Source organism: Python bivittatus, unplaced genomic scaffold (genome assembly GCF_059951505.1).
Source record: "Python bivittatus isolate LINGU-HERP-01145 unplaced genomic scaffold, Pbiv_v1 ctg000060_np1212, whole genome shotgun sequence".
NCBI lineage: Eukaryota > Metazoa > Chordata > Lepidosauria > Squamata > Pythonidae > Python > Python bivittatus.
Genome location: NW_028277044.1, coordinates 11580880 through 11597100, shown reverse-complemented (window position 1 = coordinate 11597100; position 16221 = coordinate 11580880). Strand labels below are relative to the sequence as shown.

Below are 16221 nucleotides of genomic sequence, written 5' to 3'. Positions count from 1 at the left end.
AAAAAGCAAATCTAACCCAAATCCCAACATTCATCAGATCCAACATTCATCTAATCTAACAAGTAATTCAACAGCATTGGTGTCCGCAGCACAGCAAGAAAAGATGTATTCAGGAAGCCTGAACTGCTACCATTTTATTTATTTGTTAGATTTACATCACACATTTATTTTAGAAACTCAAGGTAGTGTACAAAAACGCCCTGTCCTCCCATTTTTCCTCACAATTCTGAAAGTTGAGCTGAGAGAAAATAATTGCAGAGTTTTTATGACTAAGAATGAACCTGCACTTGAGTCTCCCCAGTCCTAGTCTTACACCTTAACTATTAACCACTCCAGGTCCTTTTTTTCTGATCCCCTGCACTGGAAAGAGCTTTACTGAGTTCTTTGCAACTGATTTGATTTTCAATAATACCCAATAATAATGGTGTTATCTCCAATGCCTCTGAATATCAGGTGTTAAAGACAAACAGGAGCAAAGTTGTTTTCTTCACTTCCTGCTTTGTTTAGCCATTGCAAACTTGTGAACAAGATGCACGGCTGATATATTAATCTATATATGTGCAATTATAAGTCTCATTGAATTCAGATGTAGCAAGTTTCTTCCAGGTAAATTGGCATTAGATCACAGTCTAAATGGACCTTCTTTTATTAAATCGAGCAAAGCTGCACGTGTTCATTATGAAACATGCTTTGAATTGCAATAAACTGATCTTCAGAGTGCTACTATTCGTTGAAGGCAAAATTAATATTAATAACCATCTGCAAACATACTGTATATGGTATGTTATGATCAGAAGACCTACATATCTGATCACTGGGGGAAGTGATACAAAGGTGCTTCCAGATGAAGCTTTTATTACACAATTGTTCTTTAATTATGGGATTTCACAAGGGATTCAGGAACCACTATCTTTTTATTTGCAAACTTTTCTTTCTTCAACATTCTTCCATTCTTCTTTGTTGAGAAACACTGTTAAAGAGAACAGAACGATTTCACAACAGCTTTTGGTGAGTGCTATCCAGAACTGCCTCTCTGGAAACATCCCAGACCAGGGATTCTTCCAGTGATGGACAGCTCCTAGCACAATCTAAAAATACTGTACTGTGGTGGAGTTACATCTTTCTCCCCTTAATTTATTTTTCAGTAAGGATGCTTGCCGACAAAGCTTTGATGGTGTAATCATCTGCCTCATTCTCAAACCAGATACTGCTCCTTTCCATCAGCAATCTCCCATTTCCTACCCGATGCAACTGACTCTTATCACAGATCATTGTTAAGGAGGGAAATCTAGAACGGCTGCACCCTGCCTTGGGAATGATCATTCCAGGATCTGTCGGCGTGGAAGCTAAAAAAGTGGGAAACGTCACACAGGGAAAGAAACGCTAGTCTGGATCCCTTGTAGAATTCTGGGAATGTCCCCAGGTAAGCCGTCTTCGCTCTTCAACAGCGAGGCAACTAAAATTTGACCGGGTTTCCTCAAGAGGAGGTTAGGAGCTTCTGTCGGGGATCGCCGCGTCCTAGGCCACGCCGCAAGACCCGGAGCCGCCCGGCTGACCGTTCCGTCCCACTTCCCTTTGTTCCCGCTTTGTGCCGGATTCAATCCCGCGCTACCCTCTCGGTGGATCTTTGAACACTTGTAGCCAGCGCCACGCCTCTTTGCGCAGGGTAGAAACACACCTAGACACCGTGCCCGCCAAGGACGTCCGGGGCCGCCGCCGCCGCCCGCCCCGTCCCCTCTGCCGGCGGCCCCCGGGAGAAGGACGTTTCCGCCCCGCATCTCACGGCAAAGGACACGGACCTACGGGGCTGAGACGGCGCGGTGCTTCTGGGAGAAAAGAAAGGCGGGGGCCGGAGCTGTGTGGCGGGGGCAGGACGCGCCCACGGACGCTGGAGGGGGCTCTACACCGCGGCGGTTCCCCTCCCCGCCTCTCCTTTAGGCGGGGGCCGGAGTGCTAGTGGGAGGAGAAGGAGCAGGAGGCGACGGCAGCCACAGCCACAGTCCAGGCAACCCGGAGCAGCAGCGCCCGTTCCCCGCTCCTCGGCTCGACTGGACGCCGCGAGGCTCTGCTCCTGCCCTTTGGCCAGGGCGCCTTTTCCCTTTCCTCTCGCGCTTCAGCCATGGCGATCTCGGTCCCGTCGCTCCCTCGAGGCTGCCCCTGCTCCCCTCCTGCCGCCGTCGCCTCCGCCGCCGCCTCCGTCTTCTCGGGGAACCTTTAATGGCTCGGACCCTCCAGCGACCGCCACCCGACTTGTTTGCGCCACCGGTGGCCGCCACAACGAGCAGAAACCCGAGAGGAGCGCCGCGCACGGTGAGGGGGCGCAAGGACTTGGGAACAATGGGAAGACGGGGCTGGGGTGCGCGCGCGCTCGATCGCTCGCTCGCGGGGGCGACGGGGAACTCCGGTGGCGCGCGGGGAGAGGGGCTGGTCGGCGGGGGTCGGCCCGGGGCGGGGAGGAGCGGGCGGAGAGACTCCAGCGGGGTGCGGGGAATCTCTTGTCCTGGAAATCCGCTTTAAGCAGGCTGAGGTGTGTGCGTTGGTGTTCGGTCTCTTTCGCTCGCTCTCGCCCTCCAGAACATCCCCGCGCCGCCCCGCCCCGGGCTGGGTTTCCAAAGAGCCACTTTGCGAAGTTGGTCCCTTTTGTTTCTTCGGGATTTGGAACTTGTTCGAGCGCAGGGCATTCGCTGCCGGCTCTCCTTACTTCGCTCTCCCCGCCCCCGCCCCCCCGCTCTTTGCAGGGTCGACCGCCGGTGGGCGGGGGAGGAGGGAGGGGAGAAGGAGGGTGGTCCTATCCGAGCTCTTTTTTCCCCAAGGCGTTGAAAGTGAGCCCTTTAAACGCATCTATTCTAAATATGCCTAATCAGTCTCCAGACAGAGACACCCACCTTTTACCGTCCCGACTATTCCCTCCTACCGTTTCACTGCCTTGGCTAGAGTCAGGTGGGGCTGGGCACAAAGGAAGGCAAGGGAGTGCCCAGGGTGCCAGAAACCAGCCCTGGGTCTCTCTGGTTTCATTCAACATAGTGAAAGGTCGAGTATCGCCCCAGGGAGGGGGAGTTTATGAGGCCCTGGAGAATGTGTTTGGGAAGGACAGAAGTGAGCCGGGTAGTGGGACCCAGCAGAACTGGCCCTGTACAGTGCGCCAAGGTAAGGGGCGGAGGGTTTGGGGTCATGCCCCATGGGTGGGTGGCCCTTGAGTGTTTCTGGGATCAGGGGGAGGCAGAGGGACATCCTGATGAAGCTTTTCATGCCCAGGACCATGGCCCCCTCCAATATATATCCGGTGTTTTGGGGAATTTTCTGGTGCATTGTGCCCCCCTTGTTAATGATTAGGCAGGAGTTGCATTGGTTTATTCTGCCTCTGGCACTGAAACCATTTAGTTTGACCTTGAATGGGTTGACCAGGAGCCAAATCTCTCCTTTAAAAGAAACCCTTCCACCAGGAGAAGCAATGGTGTAGCATGCTAAAAGTGCAACAGCTCTCCTTTCAGTGAAAGGCATCATGTCTTGATATCCACGCCTGGCATTTAATACGAGTTATAATAGTGAATTTGAAAACTGAGCAGAACAATGGTGGAAGTTACAGAATGAAAGAATTCCTATAATCGCATGCGGTGCTTGTATTTGTCTGCTGGGGATCTAAATAATGGGTATGTTCCAGATTTCAGTAGAAATGAAATGTACTTCATTTGACAGCCATTCTTAACTTGATGCCCTTCAGATGTTTTGGACAACTCCCTGTTATCACATTGGATGGAAATTACGAGAATTGAAGTCCAAACATCTGGAGGACACCAGTTTAAGTGAGGGCGCAATACCTCATACACAGCTCCTAAATCAAGCGAGCTACTTTCACCACAAATAAGCTGTTTTCTTATCACTCGATTACTCTACGCCTGATGAATCGTAACTGACTGGATGAATAGAATGGAAAAGCACTGTGACAGGAAATAACATGAATGTTTTTGTTAGAATCTGGTGACTTCGTATCATATGTAAGTTATCGATGCATTCTTATGTTTTGGTTGTTTGTCATTTGTCATTTATTTTATTTCTTTACTGGGGCTTATATGCCACTCCAGTCCAACAGGATCTTGGAAAACTCTGCTCATTCTTCTACCAGTTAACCACATGATCTGTTTCACTCTTTCTCAACTCAGAGCTCTTCGTATGACCTGGACCTCATACCCAGCAATTTGACCAGCAATATTTGGAGGACAGTAGCTTGAGGAAGACTGGAATTATTAACACTATTAGGCATTTGATTAATTGAATACATTGGCAAAGAAATGCATGTTTCTCACCTATCATAGTGAACAGGTTTAGGATAGCCAGAATGTTTGGGATTAGGGTATTTGCTGTGCCTGTATTTGTAGTATCATTGACACATATATACTGTGAATGCAAATGCAGTCATTTTGCCATTCTTTGCAGCCCTGCAACTTAATAATCGGTACGTTATGATTGCTGCATGTTGGAGATACATTCCATAAATTAATCCTTCCCCACGTGCTTTTAGATAGCAAGTCAGTGAAATTGCAGTTTGTCACATCTAGGATATTTCCTATATGGCAAACCATCTAGTGAGACACAAATATTATAAACTGGAAGAAAAGAAGGTTGAAAGTGAGACAAGACTAGAGTTTCTAGGATGGTGCAGGATAATTTCCTTGCAGCCAAAGCACACACTGGTGTATTTTGATTTTGAATCTGTTTGGAACAAATTCCGTTTTTCTCTTGGAAAAAGAAGTGGACTCAGTTGTGCAACTTGCTGTGTGGCTGGGCCAGCCACTCTTTCTTAGCCCAATTTATTTTGCAGTATTGTTGTTTCAGGAATAAAATCAAGAGGAAAGCCTCTGTGTAAGTTCCTTCAGAAAACATAGGATATAAATGCAACCAAGAAAGTAACGTGTCAGGACAGCCACTGAATCTGTTGAATTTGCTGTTGAAAGAAAGGGCTGTGATGAAGAGATGGGGGTCTTCTGTAGGACAGAGTACAGAAGATCAAGCAATTGCTTTCATGTGGTGGGGTGGCAACTGCTTCACTTTGCAGATCCCCATCTATCCATTGCTTTAACAGAGGTATGATTGAAGCAAAGCACCTCTTTGAGGGTTCACCCATACAAGATACTTATTTAGATATTAAAAATATTTCTATGCAACTTGAAACAGAAAGGTTATGTTTAGTTTTATTCCCTTTTTAAAAAAAAACATTTATTATATTTGACATTCTTTAACTGAAGCATGTTATACTGAATGTAATGTGCTTTTCACTCATGATTTCAAGGTTTTTTTCAAGTTGATAGGCCTCTGGGGAATGAGAAGATAACTGCTTAGGCCCTAGGGTTATTTAGTTATTTGTATTTTAGCTTCTTGGTACGTATTCTCGTTGTAAAGCATCCAACATAAATCTTTGGAGAAGTGTTGATATTGGAGATGACCCAATTTAAATAATATTATAATACTGTATTTAACAGTCTCTCCAAACTCTTCTATTAGTGAATGTATGGGCAATTGTGACGTACTCACCTTGATGGTGGCTTGCACCATTGGAATTGGCTCATGGGGTAATTGATTCTACCCGCCCCCCCTCATCTTGAATATTTTTAGTCTTTTTATGTATATGGTCTTTTTATATAGTTCGACTTTTTAGCTAAATTGATGCAGATATTTATATTTTTAACTGTTTTTGAGGTTTTATTTTAACTGTGAGCTGCCCAGAGTCACCCTTTGGGGGAGATGGGTGGCATATAAATGTAATAAATAAATATATAAATAAAATTAAAAATATTACTCTGCAGTTTGGTGTACAATTAATCAGATTATATATAAAATGTAGTATCACCATGGGTCTTAAAGAAGCTTAAGTGAATTAATTCATTAGTTTAGCTGAATTCAGAGTTTAATTGGACTGGAGTCTGCACTGACCATAATTTGTAATCTTCCATCAAAGAAGAATTGGGATCTTGCTTTAATATGGCTTTATAAACATGGACTTGTGCTTACTGCTTTGATGACTGAACCAGCCAAGCCATACCTGAAACCATGACTCTTTCCAGCAACAGTTGCAGAAAGAAATAGCGAGACTAAGGAGATGAAAATCATGACTAGCTGTAGTTTGCTGGATTGTGTGGAAAACTTTAAACTGTCTCTGGAGCAAATCACAGCCTATTGCAGTGTCTGAACTGAGCAACCTGAATGGTTGAGAATAGTTTGGTGTATGGTCACTATTGTCTTGGACATCTTATGAGCATGTGAAAAGTTGCTCGGATAATATTAATTCTACAGTATATGCCTCTTGAGCTTTCTCTGTCTTTTTAAAATTTTATATTATTTTATTATTACATAACCATTGTACAAAGTGGGAGATCAAAAACAGAGATGCATTCAGGTATTGTATAATAAAAAATATATTGTAAAGAAAAGCATTCAATAATGTACTCTTCTCCTTGCTTTTTTTCTCCCAATCATTAACCACTACTTAGATATTTATACTTTGCTCTCAAACCTTTGCAGTTGTTTATTTAAGTCATTTTTTTCAGTTGTTTTTAATCTGTTTCTCTTTTCTTCAAAAGCCGTATTCTAAATGTCTTAGCTTGCCTTGCGGCATAATATGTTGTATGTAAAGGAGCCACTGCTGACAGACGTTGGGAGTTTTCTTTGTTTTAAGGAACTTCACTGAAAAAAATGCTTTTATATTATCTGACTGTTTTATAGAGTAACTTTATTGCAGTTTGTATGAAGCTGAATGGAAAAGAAGAGTAATTAAGATACTTCACAAAAATGAAAAAGCAGAGAATCCCCGTCTCAGCCCTTTGAGATAGACCAAATCAGGAAACAGATTCTGTAAGGATACTTCCACTCTACTCTGTTGATATAGACTGTAGTAACAGAATCTTGAAAGTGTGGCTGTGTTTTCCCTTCTCTCCCTTCTATACCACAGGGAGTTCAGGTAGAATCAGTTTTAGTTTCTTTGTCATGTTTTCTTCAGTAGAAAAAAGAAAACTTCTTTCCTGGGCTTAAAATGTGTTTTTGTAACTGTCACCACCTAGTTTCTCTAAGATCATCCTTGTGTCTCACCACACTGTGACAGAAGAACTGCTAACTGATCAGTCTTCATGGCTCTCATTAGCCAGGGCAGATGATGGGGATGGCGTTTTTTCCTTTTCCTTTCCCTTTCCCCCCACAAACTCCAGACCTTGCATCTCTTTTAGTCTTTTCTGGAGGTATATGGAAGGAATGTGAAGATATTTTTAAGAAGTAGCATTATTTTTTTACATCTATTTGTTATAACTTCTCAAGAACAGTACACTCAGCTTCCTACTGAATGCAGTATTGAACTTTGTATTATCTAATTCAGTAACATTGAATTCAATTCAGCTGCACTGAATTCAATTCAGTTGCATTGAATTCAGTTCAATTCATGTAGCATTGATGTAAGTCTGATGACTATTAAGATTAGTCTCAACTGTTAAAAACTGTTTCAGGCTTATTGGTATTAGTGGCAGCTAAGATAAATCATTAGTTATTTAATGAGAACCAATATTTCTTATTTATGTCTCCTCAGTAATATAGGATGAATGATGCAGATACCCTTTTACCATCACTTTCATTCTGCTGGTGTTTAGTCTTGCAAGACTGTGGGAGGATTCAAAATCAGACTTATCCAAGACAGACCATGGGTTTACACACTCAGCACAATCAGAGTTAGTGGCCCACACTGTCAACATTGGTAGTTTATGTAGAGGTGATGACAGCCTGAGTGCAAACTCCCCCAGTCTTCCCCAATACTCTGTATGTATAGATTCTGCATTTTTCTCCGTATTTCAGACAAGTGATGGGCATTATCAAAGATAACACTGGGCTATCTTTTTAGGACTGTATGCATGTTTTCTAAATAATGTATCTGCACAATTGTGGAAACAGAAGAGCAGTGCCATGAAACACGCAATGGAACTCTTCTTAGCCCAGCTTCTGATCCGGAGAGATAAGAACGGAAATGAACTTTCCAAGAATATGACTCTCATTGGATTTAAAATTGCTTAGCTGAAGCAACTGCATTACCTTTAATTATAGCAGAAACAAGGATATGTTGTTCGCTAGTTCTTTAAGTACATCTGTCCAGCGATTGCTAAATCTCAGCTGCTACTTTATGTTTCTTCTGTTTTGAAAACAGGGCTCAACCAAGCACAGTTGTACATTTTTCTGAATGAAGCAGGAAAAGTTTAGTGGAAAAAACTGTGGGGTAATAACGCTTGATGCTGTGAACTGCTGTGAGATCTGGAAAATAATTAAAATTAGTTTCTATAATCTTGGGCTTTTTTACTGATTTATTTTAGCATCCTTTCATTGATTGGTATTTTGTTTCATTGTATATCCAAACGTGATTCAGTTTTCTCCCATTCATTGGATTTATCTCCTGCTACCAAGATTCATATGTAATTGGAAACATCTTTTTTCCCCCATGTAATTTCTGAAAATTGTAATGTAATACATAAAATCATATATCTTTATTTTTATTAGGCTTTTTTGTTTAATCTCTTTCTCATGTCCTAGCTTAAGAACCACCAAATAGTTGTGGTGCCTGTTAAAATAACTGACTTCCCACTCTTTATACATTTTTGCTGGAAAATGTGTGTTCTTGCCTGGCAATGTCACTCTTAAGTGCGCCATTATCCAGTATGATACGTTTGAGGTAGTTTATCTACAGATGGGTCCAGGTTTTTGTACTCTTGAAATGTGGTTTATATGGTAGCTCTTTCTTAATGATTCTCCATTTAAAAGCTCTGTTGCTTCTTTCTTTCTCAGGGCTGCATTTGATACATTTCTTTCAAATTATTTGAGAGCTGATTTTTTTTTTCAAGATTGTTCTGCTTGTTCCTTCTGATTTGTAGTCTAGACCAGGGTTCCTCAACCTTGGCAACTTTAAGACGGGTGGACTTCAACTCCCAGAATTCTGGAAGTTGAAGTCCACCCATCTTAAAGTTGCCAAGGTTGAGGAACCCTGGTCTAGAACATCCTTTCAATTGTGGTATGCAGAGAGAAGGTATGTGCTAGTGCAGTTTTTATTCTCATCAGATGCCAGATGGTGTTAGGTTTGTGTTTTTGCACTGTCATGTTTATATACTGGTTATATTTGTTACTGATCTGTGATGTTTTGGAAATCTGTAACTATACAAGAAAGGAGGCAGAGATTTTATCCTGGTATTCGTCTCTTGGAGGCCAGAGGAAACCAAGCTGAACTGAGTCTAACTTTCTTTCCATGAAGAGCATATTTAATATTTATGGAATGATATTTTCCAACCTTTTCAATCCCTTTGGTGTGCATGGAAGTTATGGAAGGAGGAGGAATTGGCAGATTTCCCCCTGCTGTTGTGTAAATTGAAGGCCTTGGAATCAAACACTTACCTTTTCCGAATCTTAATGAATGAACTGACTTGTTGCTCTGGCTTGTTGTAACTTTCTACAGTTTCCAAATTCCTTTCAACAGAAATGGTTATAAACAACAGCCCCTGAACCAAAATACCGTTTTGGCAGGCTATGTAGCTATAAGAAGTTATAGGCAGCTTTGCATGCTACCAAAAGTGTTTTTCTCATGGGAATACTGTGGTATTGGTGAACTGAATAAAGATACTGTGTGCTGCTTGGAAAGAGAAGAAAAGTAGCATATTAGTCCTATCAGAATATTAACTTTGGATTTTCTTCATTTATCAGACTGATTTGCTGTTTTTACCTTTCTTTTGGGTGCTCCAGAATAATATAGTAACCCTGGCTATTGAATGGAAGAGTTTGGTGCAAATTGAATTGTGGAGAAGAGGCAGTAAGGCTGCAGCTGGAAATTGAGTATCTCCACATACGAATATTCTACTTACAGCAGAATATCAAAGATTATAACCTTCACAATAGAGAGGAAATTGATTCCAGGTTAAGTGTATTGGATTTTGCTTCCTTTTAAGTGAATGGGTCAAGTTAGTGATGGCTTGACTGGAACTTTCTGCAATTGTGGACCACTAAATACAATTTTGGAAAATTGCATTTGTATATATTATTTCATCTCCTGCATTTTTAATACCCTTTTAAAACTTAGTTTTATATCTCACAATCTAAAATTAAGTAGTTATTTCCCACTTGGGGTTGGGGCTGAAGTGGCCAGTGGGCTTTAGCCAGCTGATGGTTGGAGACCTCCCCACATGCACTGACATTCAGCTGGCTAGAAGCCACATGCTACTTCAGCCTCGTCCCCCCATGTGCCCCAATAGTCAACTGGCCTACTGATTGTTGGCAAATGCAGACTCCCAGCTGAGGCAACAAGTGGGTTCTGGCTAGTGAATTTGGGGAATTCGGTTTGTTAATTCTGAATGCATGTACAACTGGTCTTCCTCCTCCATCCCATCACCTTTTTTCATTTTCTCACTGAAACCTCAACTCTGCATATACAAAAAAATAAAATAAATAAAATCTGGATTCAGAATTCCTTATATTACATTGAATGATTTCGATTGAAGAGATTGTAAAAAATCAAAGAAGTTCTCGGCTGGCCTTAATTGTGATTGGGTCTGAAAGATCTGGTCTAGAATAATTTTTTTAGATTTTCTTCATTGCTTCTTCCAACTTTTATTTAGCAAATTATTGAAGATTCCGGAGGTGAGTGGTAATTACCGATCTGCTTTTGAATATAAATTCTAACTAAAAAAATAGTTGTTCCTGAGAAGTAACAGTATAAATTTTCTCAGCTAAAGGTATTTAAGTTTGGGCATATATTGAAACTGTTCTCAGTTGATCATATAACTTCATGAAGTCTGTAATATGTTCATTCTTCTGGAAAGGACATTGCTTTGTTGGTTTTAACTAGAACTAAGAGGTTTTATTTTGTTTTGTCTGCAGCCAAATGGCATTTATGCCGTCCTCATATAGTACCAGGCAGCACATTTTTTATTAATATAAATGAACTAGAATACAGTACTCCTTAGAAAATATTGTAGCTTCCCAAGAGTTTCCCAAGAGCTGAAAGAGACTTGAAAGAAGAATCGATGTTTTATGTCACTTTTCATAAGGATGTTTTCCAGGATATTAAATTTCAGAAATATGTTTTAGTGATGGGACAAAAGGAAATATGTGCACTGCAGAAAGTGATGTCTCCTAAATTTCTTTTATTATTCACAGAATGTGATCTGTATTCTGCTTTGCCATTTTTATTTTACAGTGTTCTCCCCCTCCCTATAGTTTTTGAAATAATTTTTCATTTAGTTGTTTGTGTTTTGTTTTTTCAGTATGGTGAGCTAGAGAAGTGCTATTATAGTATAGTTGTTACACTGTAAGTACTGAGAAAAAGAAGAGTCTATTTAGTTGTGTGTAACAGCTGTGTTTAGCCAAAGGATACTGACATTTTTTGAGGTCAGTTTTTGAAAGGAAAAGACATATTTTCCAGGGATTCAAAGGAAATGCTTAATATGACTGCCAAATTGGACATTTGGAAACACATTCCTATGCTTGTTGTATGGGACAGAATATCAGTCTGGATGGGGTTTTTAAAGGAAGTGCTGGAGATTATCTTCATTTCTTATTAGCTTTTAAAATATTGTGGGATGCTATTAAAGTTTTGGGTTTATTTTTTTCTTTAGTAGAAAATGAGTTGGAATTGATTTCTGAATTTTACAGAAGGTGATAACTGGGGCCTTTTCAAGCTGTACAGCTGTTCATTACTAAAACTATTGAATGATGTGAAAGTTCCATCTTTTGCGTGAAAAAAAAATGCCAGGAAGAAAGATAAAATGCTGCTTAAAAGAGTAATAGAATATTGTTTATTACAGGACTTGGAACCAGTGTACATTTAGTTTGGAATAACTTTGTAATCAATCAGATTACAAATGCATGAATCAGATTTCCTTGGCTTGCGTGTTGAGAAATGCAAGAATATGGTATGCATTCCCAAGCCATTTAGGAAAGCTTAACAAGAGAAAACATTTCAGGTTATAAGGCTGAATGAAACTAGTACAGTGCTTTGTGGATATGTTCTTTGTGGGCCAAAAGCCACACTCCGTAATAGAGCACATGCTTTACATGCCAAAGGCCCAGATCAATCATTGGGATTTCCAAACAAGGTAAAGATGAAAACTTCCTTGAGTCAAGCTCAACCACAGTTTTTTGTTTGGCAGCTGTATGAAAGTGCATTGTCATTGTCTTCTTTTTGGATCCCCACCCTCCACCCCAGTTTAACCAATAGCTTTAGGATTTCCAGGTGATCTCCCAGACAGGCGGTAACCAGATCTGACTCTGCTTAGCTTTTTGGGGGCGGGTGATTTCAAGGTTGGCTAAATAGAGCCACCTACTATCTGAAATCCTGGAGATTTACTACTAGTTCAGATGAACCAACACAATACTTTCCAGATGTGTTAAGCTAGAGCCTAGCATCTCCAGCCCACCAAACATGTATAGAAAGGCTAGTTTGGCAATATAGAACCAGATGAATGAACAATATGACTGAGTAGAAAACAATTTTCTGTATCACAGTGTGTTGAGTTACCTATAGCAGGTATGCATCGAAACCATACCCTTACTTTCTTGTATACCCAGGTATTCAAATTAACTATTTATTATGATGACCAGAAAAGGGGTTATAAACATAATCAGCCAAATGTACTGAACCAGTAGTAAATCTCCAGGAATTCAGATAGTAGGTGGCTCTCTTTAGCCAACCTTGACATGAAGCTTATATTATCAGGATTATCAGATCAGACTCCATGTTCCTTCAGCCAATGCATTTACAACCCATATTCAGCATTTCATAACAAATTTAGTAAAGTATTTTTTTGAACATCTGGGATACAGATGTTACTTTAAAAGCCCCATCTCAAGCAGAACACATTGATTTTCTTTCTGGCAAGAATCTCTGTCATTGGGAAATATTTTTCATTACCGTTTTTGGCTAGATTTAGAATAGAACATAGGATTATACCTCTATCTTTTAGCATTTAATCAGTGTCTCCTACTGTGCAGTTCCAGATTTTTTTTTCAGTCAGAAAGAATAGCATTTCTTGAGTCATTAGATATGTCCATTAACCATCTAATACAATCTAATATAAAAAGAGTTTAAGCAATTCTTAACATTTGCTGCAAATGTGGCATAGCTGCTCTAGCAAGAGTGATTTGCAGAAGGCTGCAATGCTCTTTGAAGTTTCCACTGAAATTCCAAGTTTGTCATGTTTCTCACTGACATATTATAGCATACCTAGAATACTTGGAAAGTGATTTAACCAGATGGCTATTGATACTGGTTTTAAAAACTGGGTTTGCATTTCTATTCCATCCTCACACCCTTATAACACTTGATTAATAATGCATCCCATCAAAAACAGTTTTATGGGACTTAAAAGACTTTCAAGTGGCTGTGAAATTGGTGGTGTCTGCTACAGGGCCACGTAGCTGTTTTTTAAATCCTTTCACAAGCTTTGCTGATTGATTTGGTACATTTTCAAATATGAATTCATTTCACATCTTGACTATTTAGGTATCATTTTAAAGGACAATATTAGGAAGCAACACATTATAGTCTTTTTTCTTTGGGGGGGGAAACCAAAACAAACAAACAAACAAAAAAGGCCAGGAGGGGAGAGATTTCCTCTTTTTTTTTTTTTTTTTCACATTTTTGCTCCCTGACTTTTTACATTTTTAGTCAAGGGCAGGCCAAATTTTGGGGCTAGTGAGCATAACTGAAATCTTGAAAGCACAGTGGCTGCCATCAGGAGGACAGAATAGCAGTCTACAAAATGTCTGCAAGGGTGGATATAGACAATTGCAGATAGTTCTCAACTTATGACCACAATAGGTACTGGAAAATTTGTTGTTAAGCGATACGGTTGTTAAGCAAGGCATCATGGCTGCACATGATTTTATGACATTTTTGCGGCAGTCATTAAGCAAATCACACAGTTCCCCGTTGTTTTTGCTTGTCAGAAGTCAGCTAGGAAGGTCACAAATGGCGATCACATGACCCCAGGACACTGCAACATCATAAATACATGCTGGTTGCAAAGCGCCCACATTTTGATCATGTGACTGCAGGGACGCTGCGACAGTTGTAAGTGTGAGGACTGGTTGTAACTCACTTTTTCCAGTGCCATCATAACTTTGAACGGTTGCTAAATGAATGGCCATAGGTCAAGGACTATCTGTACAGATCACTAATTTACCATAAAGTTTGCACTCTACCATCTACTCTGGCCCTGCCAGGGTCGTTGTACCACACCAGCCTAGCTTGTTTTGTTTTGGATTTTCCCCCCTTCTTTTCTACATGTGCTGGCTGGAAAATTCTGGGAATTGAATTCCACACATCTTAAAGTTGCCAGGCTTGAAAAGCACTAGTCTAAGGTATCTATGTTGGCTCAGTGGCATTGTTACAAATAAAAATGATGCAAGAGGTTTATAGTCTACCATCTTCCAAAATATGTTTTAAATTAAACTTTTTTTTTTAATTAAAGTCAAACAGTCTAGGGAACTTGTGGAATTCCTAGGAAGAGGCTTGTAGATACTGCAATGTCAGTGAAGCCATCTCTGTGATAAGCTATAGCTCATGCAACCTTCTGACATTATACCTTTTAGCCTTTAAGTTGCTTAATCCTTAAGGATTATTGTAGTGTTTTGCAGCTGCAGACTAAAATAACCTCAACGAACTTGAGTGAATTAATAAAGGCAAACATTTCAGATTGGAGCAAATATTTAAAATAAAGTTATGTACTCAATAGGCAATATGTACCTTTCCAAATGATGTTGGATAGCTGTTCCCATGAGAAGCTGAAGTAGCGATGGTAGAAAGCAGTGAAGCCAAATAAAAGTTCAAACAGTGGCTAACTTTATTGTATTTTCAAAATGGAAGGTAGACTTGAATTGCATCTCAGAATAAGTTTTGGCTGCTTTTGTTTTTCCTGAAAATTAATAACTTTCAGTAGGATCCTTTTTCAAATTGCTGCCCTTCTGGAAGGCCCCAGGTCTATATTCTCAACTTCATAAGCACAGAATGCATGTATCTACAGCTTGCAGCACTGTTTTATTGTTACAGAAAGCTGATGGTCATTTTTTTCTGAATTTAAATATTCTTGCCTTTTTAAAAAAAGAAACTTGGTGTTTACATTATACCTACAGACTGGACATGCTTATTTCAGTATCCCATTAGTTCTTTTACTGAGAACTGTTAAGAAAGTTTGACTCCTTTATCTTCCCTGACATTTATTTTAAAGGGCTATGTAGCTGAGTGAATATGGTGCTTTCCAACTGGTACAACCGTCTTATTTATAAAAGGGCCTGCAGCAAAGTGTACATATGCCTGTGCTGTAGTTAATTTCATTAAAACAGAATTGAAAAGTTTGCCTGCCATCATATCCAAGACTCTTCTTCATCTTCTCGTGTTCTGGAATAATTACAGAGTGCTTATTGTAGCTCATGGGTTATATTAGCTACTCATTTGCTTGAAAGTGGAAATAAGAGATTAAGGATATAATGTAAGAGCATTCCCTAGAACTTGATGAGACTGGGTTATGATTAAACATTTTTAGGCTGTATCAGTGGCTTGATTTTCTGTATGTGTGCGGGTTGTTAATATTTCTTCTTTGTAACAAAATATGATTGATACTAAAAAAGATTAAAATATTGATTATTTAGTATTAATGTCTTTTACAGTGTTTTTTCAAAGAGAATTGAAATAATATACTATGGGAGAAATTTACATTTGAAATCACCAGGACATGAAGCAGTATGTGAATGCAGATAAGAATTTGTTTTTCTGAAGACATGTAAATAAAATATACTAATTCCCTTTAAATAAATAAAAGATAGTCTTAGCTACCACTATCTCCAATAAGCCTGAAAATGGATTTTTTAACTGTTGAGTGGATTATTCTTAATGGTAATCAATCTTCTGTCAATGCTACATTATTTTAAATTAGACAATAATGAAGTCCAGTACTGCATTGATTAGGAAATTGGGATAGGGTTCTTCAAAAGTTATAAATAAATAGACGTAAAATATGTTACCATTTAAAATGTCTTCAATTCTCAAAGAGAGAAATATGACAAGACTTACATTTGGTTCTAACACCAACTCAATTGATAAATGTAGGGTTCTTATCTCTTTTAGCTATGTTCTGTTGGATAGCCAGTTCTTAACATTGCTTGAATGTTTGCCATGGACTTACTCTGATAGTTCATCCCATCCGTATGGATAAACTC

General features: G+C 39.8%; 1 protein-coding gene across 5 annotated transcripts in view; it reads left to right on the top strand.

Annotated features, from left to right (window-relative positions):
* Positions 1-1656: 1656 nt before the first annotated feature.
* FARP1 (FERM, ARH/RhoGEF and pleckstrin domain protein 1) overlaps positions 1657-16221 on the top strand; it is a 152245-nt gene continuing 137680 nt past the window's right edge. For 3 of the 5 annotated variants that reach the window (XR_015795393.1, XM_088136503.1, XM_088136500.1), the window contains exon 1: positions 1657-2310. The gene's annotated coding sequence lies outside the window, so the exon portion shown is untranslated. Of the gene's footprint in view, positions 2311-3052; positions 3148-16221 lie in introns of those variants that run through there. The other 2 variants (XM_088136502.1, XM_088136501.1) reach the window with 2 other exon arrangements.